Source organism: Portunus trituberculatus, chromosome 9 (assembly GCF_017591435.1).
Source record: "Portunus trituberculatus isolate SZX2019 chromosome 9, ASM1759143v1, whole genome shotgun sequence".
NCBI classification, from domain to species: domain Eukaryota; kingdom Metazoa; phylum Arthropoda; class Malacostraca; order Decapoda; family Portunidae; genus Portunus; species Portunus trituberculatus.
The window spans coordinates 4752501-4772500 of NC_059263.1; the positions used below are offsets into that span (position 1 = coordinate 4752501).

Genomic DNA, 20000 nt, shown 5'->3' on the forward strand with positions numbered 1-20000 from the left:
TGGAGTGCTAGGGAGGTGGTGGAGGATAGACTGATAGACGAGGGAGAGAGGAAGAAGGAAATACAAAATATGGAAGAGAGGAATGATGTAGAGAAGAAGCGGAAGAGGAGGAGGAGGAGGAGGAGGAGGAGGAGGAGGAGGAGGAGGAGGAGGAGGAAGAGTAGGAGGAGGAGGAGGAAGAGTAGGAGGAGAAGGAGGAGGAGAACTCACTAATAAAAGGTCTTCCCTATCACCATCCACCTCGACATTGAAGAAGAAGAAAAAAGTTAGATTTAAAAAGAGATAGGAAGAAATTGGCACTCAAATTGAATAGGGAGTGAATGAACAAAGTAATCAGCTTGTAAATGGAACAGCCTCAGTAATCAGGTTGTAACTGGAATGGATAGTAATGAGGCTGTAAGTGGAATGAATAATAATGATGTTGTTAGTGCTGAGTCATTAGGAAGCTTTTAAAAGAAAGAAATTTATGAATAGGAGTAATTTGAAATAGATTTTTGTATATAAGAGAGGGAAAATTGAACAAGCTAAACAAAAACTACTAAAAAAATGTGTAGGACTAATGGTTTCCTGTAGCTAACCTAACAAAACAAGATAAAAAGAAAGAGGAAAAAATTAATCTAACCCAAGCTAACAAAACCAAAGGAAGAAAAAAAAGAAAATGAGAGAAAAAGAATAACCCAGCACACATTAACTTAACCAAACTTAACTTTATCTAACTTTAAAAATCCTAAATGAAACTTAACCTAACCTAACCCAACTAAACCTAATGTAACCCAACGTCAATCTAACTAAAATACTGTAGCATGTAACCTAACAGAACCCAAATTAACACAAATCTAATCTAACCCAACACACCTAACCAGAACACAATACTAACGGAATCTTACCTAACACACGCAAAGTAAACACTAACCAAACTTAACCTAACCTAACCTAACCTAACCTAACCTAACCAAACCTAACCCAACCCAACCCAACTAAACCCAACCTAATCAAACCTAACCCAACCCAACCCAACCCAACTAAACCCAACCTAATCTAACCCAACCTAACCCAACCTAACCTAACCTAACCAAACCTAACCCAACTCAACCTAACCCAACCCAACCCAACTCAACCTAACCCAAACCCAACCAACCCAAGCCATCTTCAACCAGAGCACAGTATAACGAGGCGGGTCTTGAAGGAGGGAAGCGATGAGGACCTGGCAGTGTGTTTGAGCTCGGCCCGTCACTGTTACTGTTACCTCTGTTTGGCACACCTGGCACGGATACTTCGCATGACAATGAAAGGCGACGCATTCCACACTGCTTGATCTGGATAGTGCAGGGAACAATAGTGCTGTGAATGTTTTTTGAGTTTTTTTTTTCTTTTTTTTTTTTTGTCTCCGTTTTAATTTTTCCGTCTCAGTTTGTCTTTCCTTATTATTATTTTTTTTTAGTTCTCGTCTCTGTCTTTTTCTATTTCTCTGTTTCTTTCTTTATGTCTCTCTGTTTCTTTCTCTGATTCTTTCTCTCTGTCTGTCTTTATGTCTGTCTATCTGTCTGTCTGTCTGTCTCTGTCTCTGTCTCTCTCTCTCTCTTTTCTTCACATTCCTCCTCCCGTTTCTCAATGCTGAGGAAAAGCAGAGGAAAAGGCAGAGGAAGGAAAAAAACTACATGACAAGTGGAAAAAACAACAGGAAAATAAAAAAAAGACGAGAGGAAAAGAATAAAAAAGTAATAAGGAAAGACAGACGGAGGAAAAAAAATGAAAGAAAAAACCGCCAAAAATTCCACTTCTTCCAACGTTGTAAAAATTTGGCATTGACTTTTCACGAATTTGTACTGAGATGTGGAAATTCTCTCTCTCTCTCTCTCTCTCTCTCTCTCTCTCTCTCTCTCTCTCTCTCTCTCTCTCTCTCGTCACGCTACTTCATATTGCTTTAATTTTGGGAAGAGAATGAGAAAGAGAAGAAGAAAAGAAAATGGAAATATACAAAGAAGAGAATAAATGTATAATAATAATAATAATAACAATAATAATAATAATAGACTAAAAACGAAACAATAAGAAATAAAACGAATCTCATCTAGGAATTTCTCACACCTGTTCACTTTTTTCCTTTTTGATTCGTTCAGGTGCAAAAAAAAAAAAAAAAAAAAGAAAGAAAAGACAAAAATAAGAGAAAACAAGGAAAAGCAAAACAATTCGTCACGGTTTGTTTGCTTTGAACGAAAACAGGGAACAGGCGAAAGAAAATGAGAAAATAGAGGGAAAGAAATGGAAAAAGATGAAGGGAGAGTGGGAGAGTGGGAGAGGAGGAGGAGGAGGAGGAGGAGGAGGAGGAGGAGGAGCAGGAGGAAAAAGGAAATAAAGATTGGAAACACACAGGAATGTTGACCTTATGTATCATTTAAATGTTCTTAGAGAGAGAGAGAGAGAGAGAGAGAGAGAGAGAGAGAGAGAGAGAGAGAGAGAGAGAGAGAGAGAGAGAGAGAGAGAGAGAGAGAGAGAGAGAGAGAGAGAGAGAGAGAGAGAGAGAGAGAGAGAGAGAGAGAGAGAGAGAGAAAAATGAGTACTAAACATCAAAAAGGAAAGAAAAAAAAACGAAGAAAGAGGAAAACATGGAAAGAAGAAAGAATGAGGAAAATACAAGGAAAAAAAAAGAAAAGAGGAAAAAATGAAAAAAAAAGATAATTCCAGTGTTTTTTGTGATTAATTCTTCTTGTGTTTTCATTATGTGTTATTATTTCATGTAAGAGAAAAACAACTGGCCAGGAGCAAAAAAAAAAAATAAATAAATAAATAAATAAATAAAAAAAAAAAAAAGGCCCACTCAGGTGCCAGTTCCCTTACTAGTGATGCTTTTAATTTCAGGTTGTGTTTCAAGGTCACCGTTCCAACACTTTCCACCACGGATCTACGGAAGGACGAGAGGGAGAGGGACAGAGGAAGGGGGATGAGGAGGGAGAGGGAGAGGGAGAGCAAGTCAAGTTCATTTGATAGGAGAAACCTTTTTTGTGGTATTGATAGAGTAGATATCATACTAATCTGTCAATAGAACCTTCAAACTACCCTTAAAAACCCGTGTGACTGAAATTTGAGCTTTTTTGAAAATATAGGTTAGGTTGCCATCATTTTTTGGATAGTTTAATGACCGTTCACGTGCGCCCCGCCCCCTTCCTTTGTTCAAACGAAAAGGCTTTGTCATAAAGTCTCTCTCTCTCTCTCTCTCTCTCTCTCTCTCTCTCTCTCTCTCTCTTGCGTTCAATAAGCTCTCACACTCTCACTTTTTCTGTGCATTCTTCTCCATGTCTCTCTCTCTCTCTCTCTCTCTCTCTCTCTCTCTCTCTCTCTCTCTCTCTCTCTCTCTCTGCGTTCATAAGCTCTCACTTTTCTGTGCATTCTCTCTCTCTCTCTCTCTCTCTCTCTCTCTCTCTCTCTCTCTCTCTCTCTCTCTCTCTTGCGTTCAATAAGCTCTCACACTCTCACTTTTTCTGTGCATTCATCTCTCTCTCTCTCTCTCTCTCTCTCTCTCTCTCTCTCTCTCTCTCTCTCTCTCTCTCTCTCTCTCTCTCTCCTTCATTTTTCACCCATTACCTTACACTCTGTCTTCCTCTCCCTTCACTCCCATCTTCCCTTCACCCTTCCTATCTTCCCTTCCCCTTTCCTTCCTTCCCCTTCCCCTCTGTGTGCCCTTCCATCCCTTCCTGCTTCCCCTTATATTTTTACCGTTTTCCATCATGTTACGTGTGCGAGTAATGAGTGGTAATGCTGTGCTGGTGATGCTGTGTGGTGAAAGTGGTGTTGGTGTGGTGGTGTGGTGGTGATGCTGTGGTGAAACCGTGGTTAATACTGTGGTGATGTTGTGATGATGCTATTAACTGTGTGGTGATAGTGTGGTTAATGAAATGGTTTTGCTGTGAGAGGTTCTGCTGTGGTAGTGATATGGTGGTGCTGTAGTGGTGTTGTGGTGGTGCTGTGATGATGCTGTTAATGGTGTGGTGATACTGTGGTTAATGAAATGGTTGTGCTGTGAGAGGTTCTGCTGTGGTGGTGCTGTGGTGATGTTGTGGTGATGCTGTGGTGGTGTTGTGGTGATGCTGTGGTGGTGCTGTGGTGATGCTGTGGTGGTGCTGTGGTGATGCTGTGGTAGTACTGTGGTGGTGATGGTGGTTGTGATGGTGGTGGTAGTCCCGGGTTGGCACACCTACACCTTGGCATACACTTGTTTTGTACAGACCTCATGGGCTTTCTCTCTCTCTCTCTCTCTCTCTCTCTCTCTCTCTCTCGTTACCCTTCACTGGTATGCGGCTAGAGAGAGAGAGAGAGAGAGAGAGAGAGAGAGAGAGAGAGAGAGAGAGAGAGAGAGAGAGAGAGAGAGAGAGAGAGAGAGAGAGAGAGAGAGAGAGAGAGAGAGAGAGAGAGTGCTTTGGTATGCTGCACGGGTCACACTGGACAGCTTGGTGATTGGCAAGAAGCTCACAGTTCCAGCACAGCCCTGAACTTTTGACCTCTTAGGCTGTTTAGTGATGCTGTGATGCTGCAAGATGCTGTGTGATGCTGTGATGCTGTTTAATGCTGTAATGTGAGCTCTAGATATAATGTGGTATATGTGTGATGCTGTAATGCTGTGCTGTGATGCTGTGTTATGTTATGTTATGCTGTAATGCTGTGATGTGATGCTGTGCTGCTCTTGTTATAATGGTGTGGTCTATGTGATGCTGCAATGATAGGATAACAACACAACATCGCATCACAGCATAACATACCATAACACAACACAACACAACACAGCATCACAGCATACCATAACACAACACAATACAACACAGCATCACAGCATAACACAACACAACACAACATCGCATCACAGCATAACATAACACAACACAACACAACACAGCACAACATCACAGCATAACATAACACAACATCGCATCACAGCACAACACAACACAACACAGCATAACACAACACAACACAACATCGCATCACAGCATCACAGCATAACACAACACAAATCAAAACAGCATCACAGCATCACAGCATTAGTTAGGTTGGGTTAGAGAAGATTGAATTATAAGTTAGAATAGGATAAGACAGGCTAGGTTAGGTTACAATACAGTAAATAAGATAAGGATTCAGATTCACTAAGGCTTTGGGTTAGGTTAGGTTGAGTTAGGTTTGAGAAAATTAGGTTAGGTTAGGTTAGGTTAGGTTAGGTTTGAGAAGATTAAATACCACAAAACCTGGCTTAACTATGATGAATTTAGATATAGTGACGCATAGCCGGGGTTTCTTTGACCTTGTGACCTTGTGCTGAGCGAAGTGTTGCCATGGTTACGTTAGGTTAGGTTAAGTATGATAAGACTAAAAGATATATGGTAAACTCATTAAAATTCACAGTGACGCGTTGCAGTGATTTCATAATGACCTTTGACCTTCTGACATTGTGTTTGGTGATGTGTTGTGCTACGCTGCCTGACCCCGCCCACCTACCCACCCGCATACCCGCCCACGCCTCCATCTGACCCTCTGGCCTGCTGTGGCGCGCTGTCCCTTCCCTCCTTCCTAGACGTGACCTTTGTGATCTTTTGCCCAGCTTAGCCTTGCCTGACCTTCACTGCCCCAACAACATCCTGTGCATGTGTGTGTGTGTGTGTGTGTGTGTTCCTGCTGTCCTTCCTGGCTACACTGACTACATCTTCTCCTTACTCACACTCACACACACACACACACACACACACACACACACACACACACACACACACACACACACACACACACACACACACACACTCAATAATAGATCAGTTGAATGTATTACCAGGGGAATTAGTGCGTGCAAACAATATACAGAAAAACACGACAGATTAATACTGAAAGATGAACATTACAAGCTTGGCCAACTCCGTGAAAAGCCAAGACGAGACACGCATGAGTGGGTGAGAGTACACTGCACGTCTAACTCACTCCAACTTTACCTAACCTCACTTTGTCTATTTCAACGTGGTGTAACCTAACTTTGACTCTACTTAACTTTACCTAACCTAATCTAATTCAACTTAACTTTAAACTTAACCTAATGGAATATAACTTGACTATACTTCACCTAACCTAACCTCAACTAACCTTCCGACTTCACAAATTACTAACCTCACCTAACCTAACCTAACCTAACCACACACCTTCACAAGACCTATTCTAACTCCACCTCACCTGGCGCACGGGTTAATTAGCACCCAGACAGGTACACAGGTGAGCTTAGGGACGCGGAGGCAACCTTACTCACCTGCCTCACCTTACTTGACCTTAATCATGAATCATAGGAAGGTGCATTTCCTCCGCCACTGAGAAGGAGAGATGGAGGGAACGAGTTTTTGCTCCACTTCGTCTGTTGCCACCAATTTATTCAGCAAGGAGGGATGGAGGTAAGAGTGACTAGTTGGGGGGAGGGGTGTCAGGGGAGTGAGTGGTGGGGGGTATGACCTTGCGCGGGTGTGGTCGCAACATCGCCCAGGTCACAGGAAGGTGGGGAAATATACAAGGAAGTGACCCCTGGCATCTACTCTCTCTCTCTCTCTCTCTCTCTCTCTCTCTCTCTCTCTCTCTCTCTCTTCTTATCCTCTTACTTTTCCTCTCTCTATTTATATCCTTACCCTCTCTCTCTCTCTCTCTCTCTCTCTCTCTCTTCTCTTTCTCCTCTACTCCATTTCCTCTCCCTGCTCTCCCAACTTACTCTCTCCTCTCCCTTCTCCATCCATCTCTCTCTCCCTTCTCCCCCTCTTCCGTTTTACTCTCCCAATCTCAATCTCTCTCTCTCTCTCTCTCTCTCTCTCTCTCTCTCTCTCTGATGCAAGAGCTAAACGATAACATTTCTCTCTCTCTCTCTCTCTCTCTCTCTCTCTCTCTCTCTCTCTCTCTCTCCCTAACTTTTGCTTATCTCTCTCTTCTCCTTCTCTCGACAAAATTCTCTTCCTCGGTCCGCTGACAAGATGGTGAGAGATATTCCTCCTCCTCCTCCTCCTCCTCTTCCTTTAAGTTCATTCGGTATAAAATTTTCAAGAGTTCGAAGTTCAAGTGGTGATGTTCGAAGCAAGATTGACTCCTGCTTCGAATCACCAGAGAGAGAGAGAGAGAGAGAGAGAGAGAGAGAGAGAGAGAGAGAAACACTTACTTTATTTGCAGGGTGTGGAGTGAGTTTTAGTTGCTCTGAAGTGAAAGTCTTTAAGTCTCATTTGCTTCCACTTGAATGATATACCGAGGCTGTGATCACGCTGGAGAGGGTTGTGGTGGTGGTGGTGGTGGTGGTGGTGGTGGTGGCTTGACTGGAAGACAACACGACTGAGAGATGCGTGGTGGTGAGTGAGGTCTGGTGGTCAAGAGAGAGGGCTCGTGTTTAGAGACAAGATAGAGTAAATATTTGGATTTCAGAAGAAGTAGGGAATTAAATCCTTCACATTCATTCTGCTTAGTATTTGGTGATTTTATACAGCTTCAGAAACTTATGAGGGGGATCAAAATAGTGAAGACTCTGGCCATTAAACTTCTGACCTCCATAGATCCTTCCTAATGTACATAAAATCGTCTAATCACACCCAAAACTCAAGGTAAAAATGCATCCCAGTACTGAAATGGAATGAATTAAGTAAAGACAGTTATAGAGATCGTGTTTGCATTATAAGATGAGAAAAGAAAGGATAGGATAAATATTTGAGTTTAAGAAAGAATAAATAATTAATTAAGCCTTAAAAAGCAAAGACAATTATAGAGCTGTTCAATTATGCAGATGAGAAAGACAAGGTAAGGTAAATATTTGAGTTTAAGAAGGGATGAAGAATCAATTAAGCCCTGAATGGAAAAGATAATTAGAAAGGTCGCGTTTAAATCAACATGGAAGTCAGAGAGGGCAGGATATACAGAGAACTGAGCTGAAGAAGTGGTAGAGAATTAACTAAGCCATGAACTGGAAAGATAATATGATACACTGGAATTTAATAGTCGTCTCAGTACAGAAATTTCATGTTTGAGTCATAATACAGATGAGACAGCAACTTGTAACGAATTATCAGTTTCAAGGAGCAAATCTTTACTCATTCACACATGACAGAGATAAGACTTCGAGGATTATACACACCATTACAGAGATCCGTGTTGGAGTCCTGATGGAGATGAAAGAGGACGGGAAAGAAAGAGAATATTAGTGTTTAAAAAGGAAATTACAAGAAGGCATAACACAGGTCTTAGGGGAGGTACATAATGATTCTCAGGGGTTGGAAGGCTACGTCAATATAGAAGATTCTTGTTCCTATCATTATGCAGGTATAAGAAGACAGGATACAGTAAATATTTGGACTTTTAAGGAGCATGTAATAATTTGAACCAAGACATAAAGAGTTAAGATTTAAAAGTTTGATGTCCATAACAGATATTTGGTGCCTAAATTATCATGCAGAGAGAGAGAGAGAGAGAGAGAGAGAGAGAGAGAGAGAGAGAGAGAGAGAGAGAGAGAGAGAGAGAGAGAGAGAGAGAGAGAGAGAGAGAGAGAGAGAGAGAGAGAGAGAGAGAGACGCCAGAATACCAGAAAATTATCACTTTTGAGAAGGAACAAGAATTTAACTGAACCTTGATGGAGAGGGAGATAACACTGAAGAGATTTCATGATCGTATTAGTGGTGCAAGTCAATAGTTAACCCCTTCAGTACCATGACGCGTTTCCATATTCATTCTGGTTACTGTTTGGTGATTTTATACAAATTCAGAAACTTATGTTGGGGATTAAAACAGCAAAGACTGTGGCCATTAATCTTCTGACCTCCATAGGCCCTCCTTAATGTCAATAAAATCATCTAATCGTAAACAAATCTCAAAGTAAAAATGTGTCCCAGTACTGAAGAGCTTAAAATACCAAAGACTATGGCCATTAATCTTCTGACCTACATAGACCCTCCCTAATGTCAATGAAATGGTCTAATCGTACACAAATCTTAACGTAAAAATGTGTCCCAATACTGAAGGGATTCAAATAGTGAAGACTGTGGCCATTAATCTTCTGACCTCCATAGACCCTCCCTAATGTCAATGAAATGGTCTAATCGTACACAAATCTTAACGTAAAAATGTGTCCCAATACTGAAGGGATTCAAATAGTGAAGACTGTGGCCATTAATCTTCTGACCTCCATAGACCCTTCCTAATGTCAATGAAATGGTCTAATCGTACACAAATCTTACTTCTGACCTCCATAGATCCTTCCTAATGTCAATGAAATGGTCTAATCGTACACAAATCTTAACGTAAAAATGTGTCCCAATACTGAAGGGATTCAAATAGTGAAGACTGTGGCCATTAATCTTCTGACCTCCATAGATCCTTCCTAATGTCAATGAAATGGTCTAATCGTACACAAACCTTAAAGTAAAAATGTGTCCCAATACTGAAGGGATTCAAATAGTGAAGACTGTGGCCATTAATCTTCTGACCTCCATAGATCCTTCCTAATGTCAATGAAATGGTCTAATCGTACACAAACCTTAAAGTAAAAATGTGTCCCAGTATTGAAGGGGTTAAATTCCTACTGACCACACACCACAAAATAAACTACTGGATCGATGTTTCTTTCCTTTTTTCTTTACTATTTGTGTATAAAAAAATAAAATAGAATAAAATAGAATAAAAAAAAAGGAAAAAAGCTGACTCTCATACCATCCTCAGAGTCTCTTTCTATTGTTTACTGTTCAGCTTCTTTGGGGGACTGGCATCTCAGTGGATTTTTTTCTTTTAATTACAGTTTTTGTTGCCCTTGGCCGGTCAGTCTTCCCTCTTAGATATAAAAGAAAATCCATTTATCTACTTTTCTATTAATCTATCTTTCCATTCCTTCAAGCAATTACACTATACATCATCACATGGAGCCCTCTCAGTCACACACACGAGATACCTTCACCCTTGCAGCAGTTCACGTAAACCAACTAACTCTGCACTCACCACTAAGCCCATTCTACTAATCAGTCCCCCACAAACACGCCAATCCAAGGCCATTTATCCCTTTTTATACCAGGCCAATTATCCATTTCTTGAGGAAGCCCAACCTACACTCAGACCGTGGACAGGATTCTAACTCTCTTGAATCTGCTCTACTACCACGACTCTCTTGAATCTGCTCTACTGGAAACTAAGAGGGCCTTTTTTTCCTTTTAACTTGCTCTATATTATTCTTAGCCAGATATCCCTCTCTTACATAAAAACAAATGAACAAATCAATCAAACCAAACACCACTGGACTAACACACACAAACACACACACACCAAACTCCCAAAACTACCTGATATTTAACCGAGTAGACACCAAAAGACAACAGAACACAAGACACAAGTCAGGAACACACGAATATCACTCTTCACGAGACTTGGGAACGAAAGAGACACTAATCAAATCAAAGAGGTTGCGAGAGTAGCAGATGGGAAGTGATAGGGATTAATTAAAAGGGGCGTGGATAGCTCAGGTAACACAGGTAAGAAGGTAAATTAGACAGGTGTGTCATTAGGGGAGAACACCTCAGGAACGTGAATATGCAAAGGTCAGGTGTGTGCCCAGGTGAGGGAGGGATGGGGGGAAGGGTGAGGGAGGTTGGGGAAGGGAGATGGGATGGAAAAGGGATGGGTGAATGAGGTAAAGGGTAAGAGAGAGAGAGAGAGAGAGAGAGAGAGAGAGAGAGAGAGAGAGAGAGAGAGAGAGAGAGAGAGAGAGAGAGAGAGAGAGAGAGAGTCTACAAAATCAATCTCTATCCCATATTTGCCAGATCATGAGTTCGGAACCCGCCCACCCCTCTCTCTCTCTCTCTCTCTCTCTCTCTCTCTTCCGCTTAAGCTTACAAACTTTTCATCTTTATTCTCTTCATCATTCACATCCAAGTCTTTCTTTTTTTTTTTCTTCTTTTTCTTTTTTTCTTTCTTCAATCAAGTTCGTTTCGCTTGAGTGAGTCGTGTGTGTGTGTGTGTGTGTGTGTGTGTGTGTGTGTGTGTGTGTGTGTGTGTGTGTGTGTGTGTGTGTGTGTGTGTGATCGACGATTGGGAGAGTGGAGGGAGAGTGGAAGAAAATGGAGAGGCTCGGTGAATTTTTCTACGAGGGAGGAGGAGGAGGAGGAGGAGGAGGAGGAGGAGGAGGAGGAGGAGGAGGAGGAGGAGGAGGAGGAGGAGAAGGAAGAGGAGGAGGAGGAACCACATTTTTATCTCCATTTTTAGTCTTCCTCATATCTCTCTCTCTCTCTCTCTCTCTCTCTCTCTCTCTTTTGGTATCAGTCAACGTCCTTCTCTCTCCTTTCCTTCATTCTCTCCCTTCTCTCCTTTCCTCCCTCCTCCAAACAATGCATCACTTGACCCTTTCTCTCCCTCCCTCCCTCCCTCCCTCCTCCTCTCCCTCCCTCCTCCTTTCCCTTCTCCTCTCCTCCCTCCCTCCCTCCTCCTTTCCCTTCTCCTCTCCTTCTCTCCTTCCCTCCTCCCTCTCTCCTTCTGTCCATATACCTTCCTCCTCTATAACTACCTCCCACACCAGAGAGAGAGAGAGAGAGAGAGAGAGAGAGAGAGAGAGAGAGAGAGAGAGAGAGAGAGAGAGAGAGAGAGAGAGAGAGAGAGAGAGAGAGAGAGAGAGAGAGAGAGAGAATAAAGTTAGTTCAAATCATTCAAGTCACGACCATCAACCTCACCACCACCACCACCACCACCACCACCACCACCACCACCACCACCACCACCACCACCACCACCAGAACTTGATAGAAAGATCAAGCATAAATCATCTTGACAAAACAAAAGCTCGCTCTCTGTCCGGGGCAAGAATACTGGTAGAGCTATCTTTCTTTTTTTTCTTTCTTTCTTTCTTTCTTTCTTTTATTTTGTCTTTGTAATTAATTTTTCTCTCGATTTTCTTTTTGTTTCATTTTATTTTTTGGATTGTTTGTTTTCTTTTTCTTTTTCTTTTTCTTTATTTTCTCTATTTCTATTTTTTTTTTATTCTTTCTTCCTTTTTATTATTTCTCTTGCTCATTTTCTTTATCTTCTCATTCTCTTTCTTCATTGTTTTTATTACTCTCTCTCTCTCTCTCTCTCTCTCTCTCTCTCTCTCTCTCTCTCTCTCTCTCTCTCTCTCTCTCTCTCTCTAGCATAACTTATTTCTCTCTTATTTTCTCGTTTCTTACTATTTCTTCTTTCATTTTCTTTGCCTCAATCTCTCTCTCTCTCTCTCTCTCTCTCTAGTGAAATAAGAGTGCCAGAATTTATCACTACTAACCTTCACTATTAAAAAAAAAACTGACCCAAGAAAAAAAGAAACTGAAAAAAAGAGAAAAAGGAAAGAAAAGGAAAAAATAAAAAAGACGAAGAAGAAGAAAATAAAACGAAATAAATGAAGGAAGAATAGGAAAATATGAAGAAAAGACGGAAATATGATGAGAGAGAGAGAGAGAGAGAGAGAGAGAGAGAGAGAGAGAGAGAGAGAGAGAGAGAGAGAGAGAGAGAGAGAGAGGCAGGCTGGCTCACACACGGCCTAATTCTTCTCTATTATGTCAATCAGGTCGAGTCTTCCCGCAGGTGATCTAATTAACAGGCGACCTTACCTGGCCAGAGAGAGAGAGAGAGAGAGAGAGAGAGAGAGAGAGAGAGAGAGAGAGAGAGAGAGAGAGAGAGAGAGAGAGAGAGAGAGAGAGAGAGAGAGAGAGAGAGAGAGAGAGAGAGAGAGAGAGAGAGAGAGAGAGATGTTTAATTGATGTGATTGCTTATGATAATTCCTGGTTTCTCATGATTGTTATTATTATTATTATTATTATTATTATTATTACTTCCACGATTATGATGATTATAATTCCAAACATTCACATCACGACAACAACAACAACCAGTTCTCTCTCTCTCTCTCTCTCTCTCTCTCTCTCTCTCTCTCCCTCCCAGTAAGGCAATTTCAAGGCAGCGTTACCTTTACCTGGCCAGCTTACTCGTGACGTCATACAGGTGAGTCTCGTTTTCTTTTGGGTCAGAAGGTACGGAGGGGGGAAGGAGAGGCAAGGGGAGTCACCTGTAGAAATATTAGCGCAGGTGAGGTGAAACAGGCGCCACTGGTAGGTTTATACAGGTGTGTGTGTGTGTGTGTGTGTGTGTGTGTGTGTGTGTGTGTGTGTGTGTGTGTGTGTGTGTGTGTGTGTGTGTGTGTGAAATTCAATTCTTATCTATTTTGTCTATCTTTTCCTCTCTCGTGTTAGTTTTTATTCATCTCTCTCTCTCTCTCTCTCTCTCTCTCTCTCTCTCTCTCTCTCTCTCTCTCTCTTACTATACATAATTATCTATATTTTTGCCTTCATCTTCTCTTCCTTCTCATTCTTAAGACAGCTTTTGTGTTTCTATTTATCTCTAAGCTTTTCATCTTTTCTTTTTCACTTCACTAATTATTTATCATCCTTCTAACATTTCTTCATTAATTTTCTTTCAACTTTCATCATACTCCCAAAATCACAAGTATTTTCATTTCCTATCCTTTGCATTTTTTTTGTATTCATAAACCAAGTATGTATTTTTTTCCTCCTCATCCTCCTCCTCTTCTCTCTCTCTCTCTAGTTCAGTTCTTTCTCCTTCATCACCATCATCATCACCATCTTTTTGTTCTCATCACCATCATCACCAAACTTCCCATCTCATCACACAATCATGAAGGGTTGATGTCCTTTATTTTTCTAACTTAATCTCTCGTTCCTTCTTCATTTACCTATTATCATCATTTCTTCTACTTCTTCTTCTTCTTCTTCTCAGTCTGAAAGTACTGTATATTCTACCGCTCTTATATTTCTTTATCTAATTCTTATCATCGCTATTTTCTTTTTCTTTTCCTTGTTCCTTTCTTCCTCCATCTACTTCTTATCACCATCTTCTCCTTCGTGTTCCTCTTGTTCTTGTTCTTCTTGTCATTCTTCTTCGTCTTCTTAACTTGTTTCCATAAATGTCATCGTTTGGGATAAAAATTTTCCACAAGGTTAAAGATTTTTGAATTGTTCTTCTTCGTCTATTCTTTTCTATCTTACATCTTCCTATCCACCTCTTTCTTGTTCTCCTCTCTCTCTCCCTCCTCCTCTCGCTTTCTTTCTCTTTCTCTCTTTTCTCCATTCCATCCATCTCCTCGGTTTTCTCTCTCTTTTCTCTTTTCTTTAATCAGTTCAGTTATTTTCGTTCTTCCTTTATTTTCATCTTGAGTCAATTCTCTCTCTCTCTCTCTCTCTCTCTCTCTCAGCGCTTCTTATCAGCATCACCACCACCACCACCACCACCACCACCACCTAAACCTGCCACATCACCTAACCACAGAATTACGAAGCAGGAATAAGAGAAGACAAAAAGAGAGAGAGAGAGAGAGAGAGAGAGAGAGAGAGAGAGAGAGAGAGAGAGAGAGAGAGAGAGAAATAAAAAAATATCACACGCGTCATCTCCTTCTCCTCCTCCTCCTCCTTTCCTCCACCATCACCACCAACACCACCACTAGCGCCATCACTACACCAGTTTTTTTCTTTTTTTCAGAGCAGTAGTAAAGAGTACAGTTTTTTCTCTCTTTTTTTCTTTTTTTCCTGCTCAAGGTCATCAGCTTCCTACATCTTCATTGCGATCTTTACTGAGACCCATAAGATCGAACAGTCCCGCCTTGAGTAACCAGTAGCAGTAGCAGTAGCAGTGGTGGTGGTGGTAATAGTAGTACTTATAGTCATAGCGGTGGTCGTAGTGGTAGTGGTAGTGGTAATGATAGTATTAGTATTAGTAGTAGTAGTAGTAGTAGTAGTAGTAAGGCCGGTCCTGTTAATGGTTTTATTTCCACATCACGACTATTTTTCAAAGGCCACACCACACATACAGTGATCCACATCGTGCACTGCTGAGAATCTTGTGTGTTCTTTCCTACGGGCAGCCTGAGACGCTCATTAAAATAAACCAGGGATTGAAAACATCGAAAAAATTATATAAGGAAAGCTGCAAGACACTATACCAGACTAACAGAAGTGGCAGGTGCTATACTTGAATGAAGAACCTAACCCTAACTTAACCTAACTTAACTTAACCTAACCCAACCTAACCTAACCTAACCACACTTAACTACAGCAAGTACCTCTCACTATAACACGCTAAATGATGATGGTGGTGGTGGTGATAGTGGTGGTGGTGGTGGTGGTGGTGGTGGTGGTGGTGGTGGTGGAGGTGGTGGTGGTGGTGGTGAGAAGAATGCACAGAAAGAAGATAAACAACAAGAGACCTTTTAATATCGATAAAACACGAGAGAGAGAGAGAGAGAGAGAGAGAGAGAGAGAGAGAGAGAGAGAGAGAGAGAGAGAGAGAGAGAGAGAGAGAGAGAGAGAGAGAGAGAGAGAGAGAGAGAGAGAGAGAGAGAGAGAGAGAGAGAGAGAGAGAGAGAGAGAGAGAGAGAGAGACAGTTATGGGAGAAAAACAAAAATTCCTCCCAAACTTGCAATCGGAGGAGGAGGAGGAGGAGGAGGAGGAGGAGGAGGAGGAGGAAGAAAAGAAGGAGAAGGAATAGGAGAAGGAAGAAAAAAGAATACGAATACGAAGGAGAAGAAAAAGATGAAGAAGAAAAGAAAAGAAGAAGAAGAAGAAGAAGAAGAAGAAGAAGAAGAAGAAGAAGAGGAGGAGGAGGAGGAGGAGGAGGAGGAGGAGGAGGAGGAGGAGGAGGAGGAGGAGGAGGAGGAGGAGGAGAGGAAGGAGAAGGAGAAGGAGAAGGAAGAAGAAGAAGAAGAAGAAGAAGAAGAGGAGGAGGAGAAGCAGGCACCAGTAATACAAGCAGCACCACCACCACCAGCACCACCACCACCACCACCACCACCACCACCAAGAAGGTAAGGCAGGTAAGGCAAGTAAGCAAGGAGGAGGAGGAGGAGGAGGAGGAGGAGGAGGAGGAGGAGGAGGAGACCCGTGCACCACCTAAAGCCTTGAACTAGATAAGGCAGAGCAAGACTTGGTAGCGTTACACCATCAGGAAGGGGTAGGGAGGGGAGGGAGGGGTGAGAGGGGGTTCGTGAGAGTAAGGGAGGGGAGAGGGAGGTGGCACTGGTGGGGGAAGAACGTAGGGGACTTGGGGGGGTGAATGATTCGGGTATGGGAGTGCTTGTGTTAATGGAAGGGGTGATGGAGGGGTGAATGTTTGAGGGGTGAGGGGCTCTTGATATACTGGGGGGGGGGGTTTATAGGAGAGGTATTAAATAGTGAAGGGGGTTAGAAGGAAGGGGAGGCGTGTTTCTATGACAAGTGGTGAGAGGTTTTTGGTACAGTGAGGGGTTTACAGTGAGGGGTCTTATATAGTGAAGGGGTGTTTCTATGACAGTGGGTAAAGGGGTGAGGGGGGGGGTTTGGTATGGTGAGAGGGGGGAGAGGGGGGTGAAGAAAAAAAGAGGGTGGTTTGGTGTGTTTGTGTTAGGTAGGGGGCGGGGTTGAATGATGGTGATGTGAAGAGGGAAAACGGGTGAAAGATAATGAAGGGAGTGGTTATAGTGATGGTGATGGTATTGATTTATGGTGCATCATCATTATCTTCATCATCATCATCATCATCATCATCATTTTACCGGTATTTTTTTCAGTGTCTATTTCCTTCTTCTTCTTCTTCTCTTTCCCTCTTCATCTTCTTACCTTTATTTTGCTTTATACTGCTTCCCGTTTATTTCAATTATTTTCATCTCCATTTTCTCCTTTTACTTCCTCCCTTTCTTCTTCTTTTCCTTCTTCTTCTAATCTTAATTTTTGTTTCTACTGCCTGCCGTTTATTCCCTATTTTCCTCTTATCTCTACCTTCTCTTTCTTCATCTTCTTCTTCTTCATCATCATCATCATCTTCTTCTTCTTCTCTTCTCTTTCTCTCCTTATTCTCCTTATCTTCATTTTGTTTTGCAGTGCCACCATTTCTTCCCATTCTTCTTCCTCCTATCTGTGTTTTTATTTACGTACGTTGCCTTTTATTTACACTCCCTTTGTCTACGCGGCGTTTCTCCTTCCTTTTGGTATTTTTCTTCTGTTGTGGCATACCTTGTTTTGTCTCCCTCTCGTCACCCACAGCTTTCTCAAACACCTCAAACCTGTTCCACGTTCACCTTTAATTATCTGAACATCCGCTACTGCATCTAATTCTCACCCAGCGCGACTCACTTGACACACACGCTTGCACACATACATACACACATACACACACCTGCACCTCATCTCCTTTATCTTACACGTGTTTCATTTTCTTTTCTTGTCGTCTTAAACTTTTTATTTCATCTTTTTTTTTTGGTTGATTTTGCTTTCATATTTCGTTTGTATGTTGATGTAGCTTTATCATACATCTGGTTTTTTTTTCTTTTTCTTCTCTAAATACACATGTGTTGTCTTTGTTTTCTTTTCCCTAATTCTTTTTTTCCTGCCTAAACTGAAATGTTGTGTTTTCTTATCGTTTTCTTATCTATTTTACATATATGCATATCTTGTCTTGTCTTCATCACACACCTGTTCTCTATACTTTTTTTTTTTTCCCTGTCAACGCACACACCTGTCATCTCACTTTCTTTATTTCACAACTTCCTTTATTTTTCTCTAAACCTGAACTTAAATCACACACCTGTTGTTTTTCTTTCACTCACACATTCAATTAACTTTTTTTTTTTTTTTTTTTTTTTACCTTTTGCCTGAAGTTGAACATAATCTTTTCTTACCTTCCTCTTACCTATGTGACACGAGTGGACTTTTCTTTACCTTAGCCACGCACCTTTATTTTCCTTACCACCTGCAAAGCACACCTGTCACCTTTAATTTCCTTCGTTCCCACCTTACCTTTCATTCCATCTTTCCTTATCTTACGAACCAATCTAACTTCAGCTAAATTCACGAAACCTACACTAAAAATACACCAAACTAACTTAAACTAACCCCTAGATTAACCAAAATTACCCTTTCCCCACACACCTGCACGTCTATTGCCTCCACAACACAACACACCTGCAAAACACACATGCAACACTTACCCAGCCACACCCACCACGTTCACATCTCATTTTTTCCCTTACACACTTAACCTCACCTTACCCTATGTCCTCCCAGCCACACCCTAGCTTCAGTAACACACCTTCCTACACCTGCAGCACATCTGTTCGCTGGCAGCCTTGATAGCGGCCCCGACACCAATACAAAGCTTGAATTGACACCTCGGCAAGTCCCACGCTAACAACATACTCGCATTTAATTTTTTTTCTTGGCACGAGTGAGTGGGGAGAGAGTGAAGAGGGAAGGAATGAAGGAGGGAAGGAAGGAAGGAAGGGAAGAAGATGTATTGAATGAAAGAAAAGGTGAAAAGGTGAGGTAAAATAAAGAAGGAGGAAGTAATGGTTGGATGATGGAAGGAGAGGAAGAGTAAATATGATAAAGGATTGAATGAATGGAGAGAAGAAGAATGGCGGATGAGGAATGAAGGAAAAGGAGAAAAAAAAAATTAATAGAGAGAGAAGAGTTGAAGGGATTGAAAAAAAAAAAAAAGATTAAGAGAGGGAGAATAAACAAAAGAAGAACGAATGAATCAAGAACAAAAGGAGGATGAGTAGGATAAGAAGAAGGAATGTACCAAAAAAGACAGGAATTTAAAAAGAAGAAAAAGAAAAAAAGAAAATAAAACGAAGGTAAAAGAAAAAAGAAAAAGAGAGAGAGAGAGAGAGAGAGAGAGAGAGAGAGAGAGAGAGAGAGAGAGAGAGAGAGAGAGAGAGAGAGAGAGAGAGAGAGAGAGAGAGAGAGAGAGAGAGAGAGAGAGAGAGAGAAGGTAGATGAGTGACGTTTGCAGGCTGAAGGGCGAGTGAAAAAAAAGGCAAAAAAAAAAAAAAAAAAGAAAAAAAAGAAGAAGAAGAAGAAGAAGAAAGGGATGAAGATGGAGGAGATAAATTAGCGGAGGAAAACAATGGAGAGAAAAAAAAAAGTTAGACGGAGGCAAACAGACTGACAAAGAGGGAGAAAGAGGGTAAAGAAAGAAGAATAGAGACACAAGAGAGAGAGAGAGAGAGAGAGAGAGAGAGAGAGAGAGAGAGAGAGAGAGAGAGAGAGAGAGAGAGAGAGAGAGAGAGAGAGAGAGAGAGAGAGAGAGAGAGAGAGAGAGGAGTAAAATGTAAAAATGTTAAGCTTTGGACCGTGGGAATAAGAAACATAAGGCTTAATTTACCTCGCGATGAATGTTGAAGATAAAAATGGAAATGGAAGAAAATAATAGAGTTAGAGAGAGAACTGGTGAACTGGAAACTTTATTCGCTTGCCAGGAATAAGAAAGAAAAGAAGAAAGAAAAGAAGAAAGAAAGGAGAAAGAAAGCTAATCTGTTGGTTGTTCGTTTCTCCATTTCGTTGCTTGTGCTTTCTTTCTTCAAGATTCTGTTTAGTGAAGTGGATGCATAAAAGAAAAAAAGGAAAAATGAAAGGGAATAGATATAAAAAAAATTATGTACTTCTTTTTCTTCTTCTCCTCTCTTCTTCTCTTTTAAATTTACCACGTCACTTACAAACAATAATAACCACAATAAATAAATAAAAATGAAAATAAAACAGAATAGGTAAAAATGTCTGTACTTCTTCTTCTTTTTCTTCTTTTTCTCATTTGCTTCTAAATATAAATAAATAAAAGAAATGGAAATAAAATAGAATAGGAAAAAAAAATGTCTACTTTTCTTTTTCTCCTTTCCCTCTCTTCCTCATTTTCCTCTAAGTTTACCACGTCACTGAAAACGAACAACCAGAATAAACAAAGACGAAAGCAAATAAATAAAAAAAAAACCACACACACATACACACACACACACACAAAAACACCTAGTCACGTTACCCCTTCTTCTTCCTTCCTCCTCCTCCTCCTCCTTCTCTATGACACTTTAAACGAAGCTGTAATAATCAGTTTTTTTTTTCCTTACACAATTACTTCCTTCACACCTCTTTATCACGAGCACCGTTATGAAGACGAAGGAAATTAATATATG

General features: G+C 41.1%; 1 long non-coding RNA gene across 2 annotated transcripts in view; it reads right to left on the bottom strand.

Annotated features, from left to right (window-relative positions):
- The window catches only part of LOC123501340, a 160282-nt gene that overhangs the window by 40550 nt on the left and 99732 nt on the right, over window positions 1-20000 (bottom strand). Inside the window, exons 5-6 of one of the 2 annotated variants that reach the window (XR_006673606.1) lie at window positions 8123-8147; window positions 7163-7357 (exon numbers count right to left, since the gene is read on the bottom strand). This is a non-coding gene — a long non-coding RNA (uncharacterized LOC123501340). The remainder of the gene's footprint in view (window positions 1-7162; window positions 7358-8122; window positions 8148-20000) is intronic. The other variant, XR_006673608.1, reaches the window with a different exon arrangement.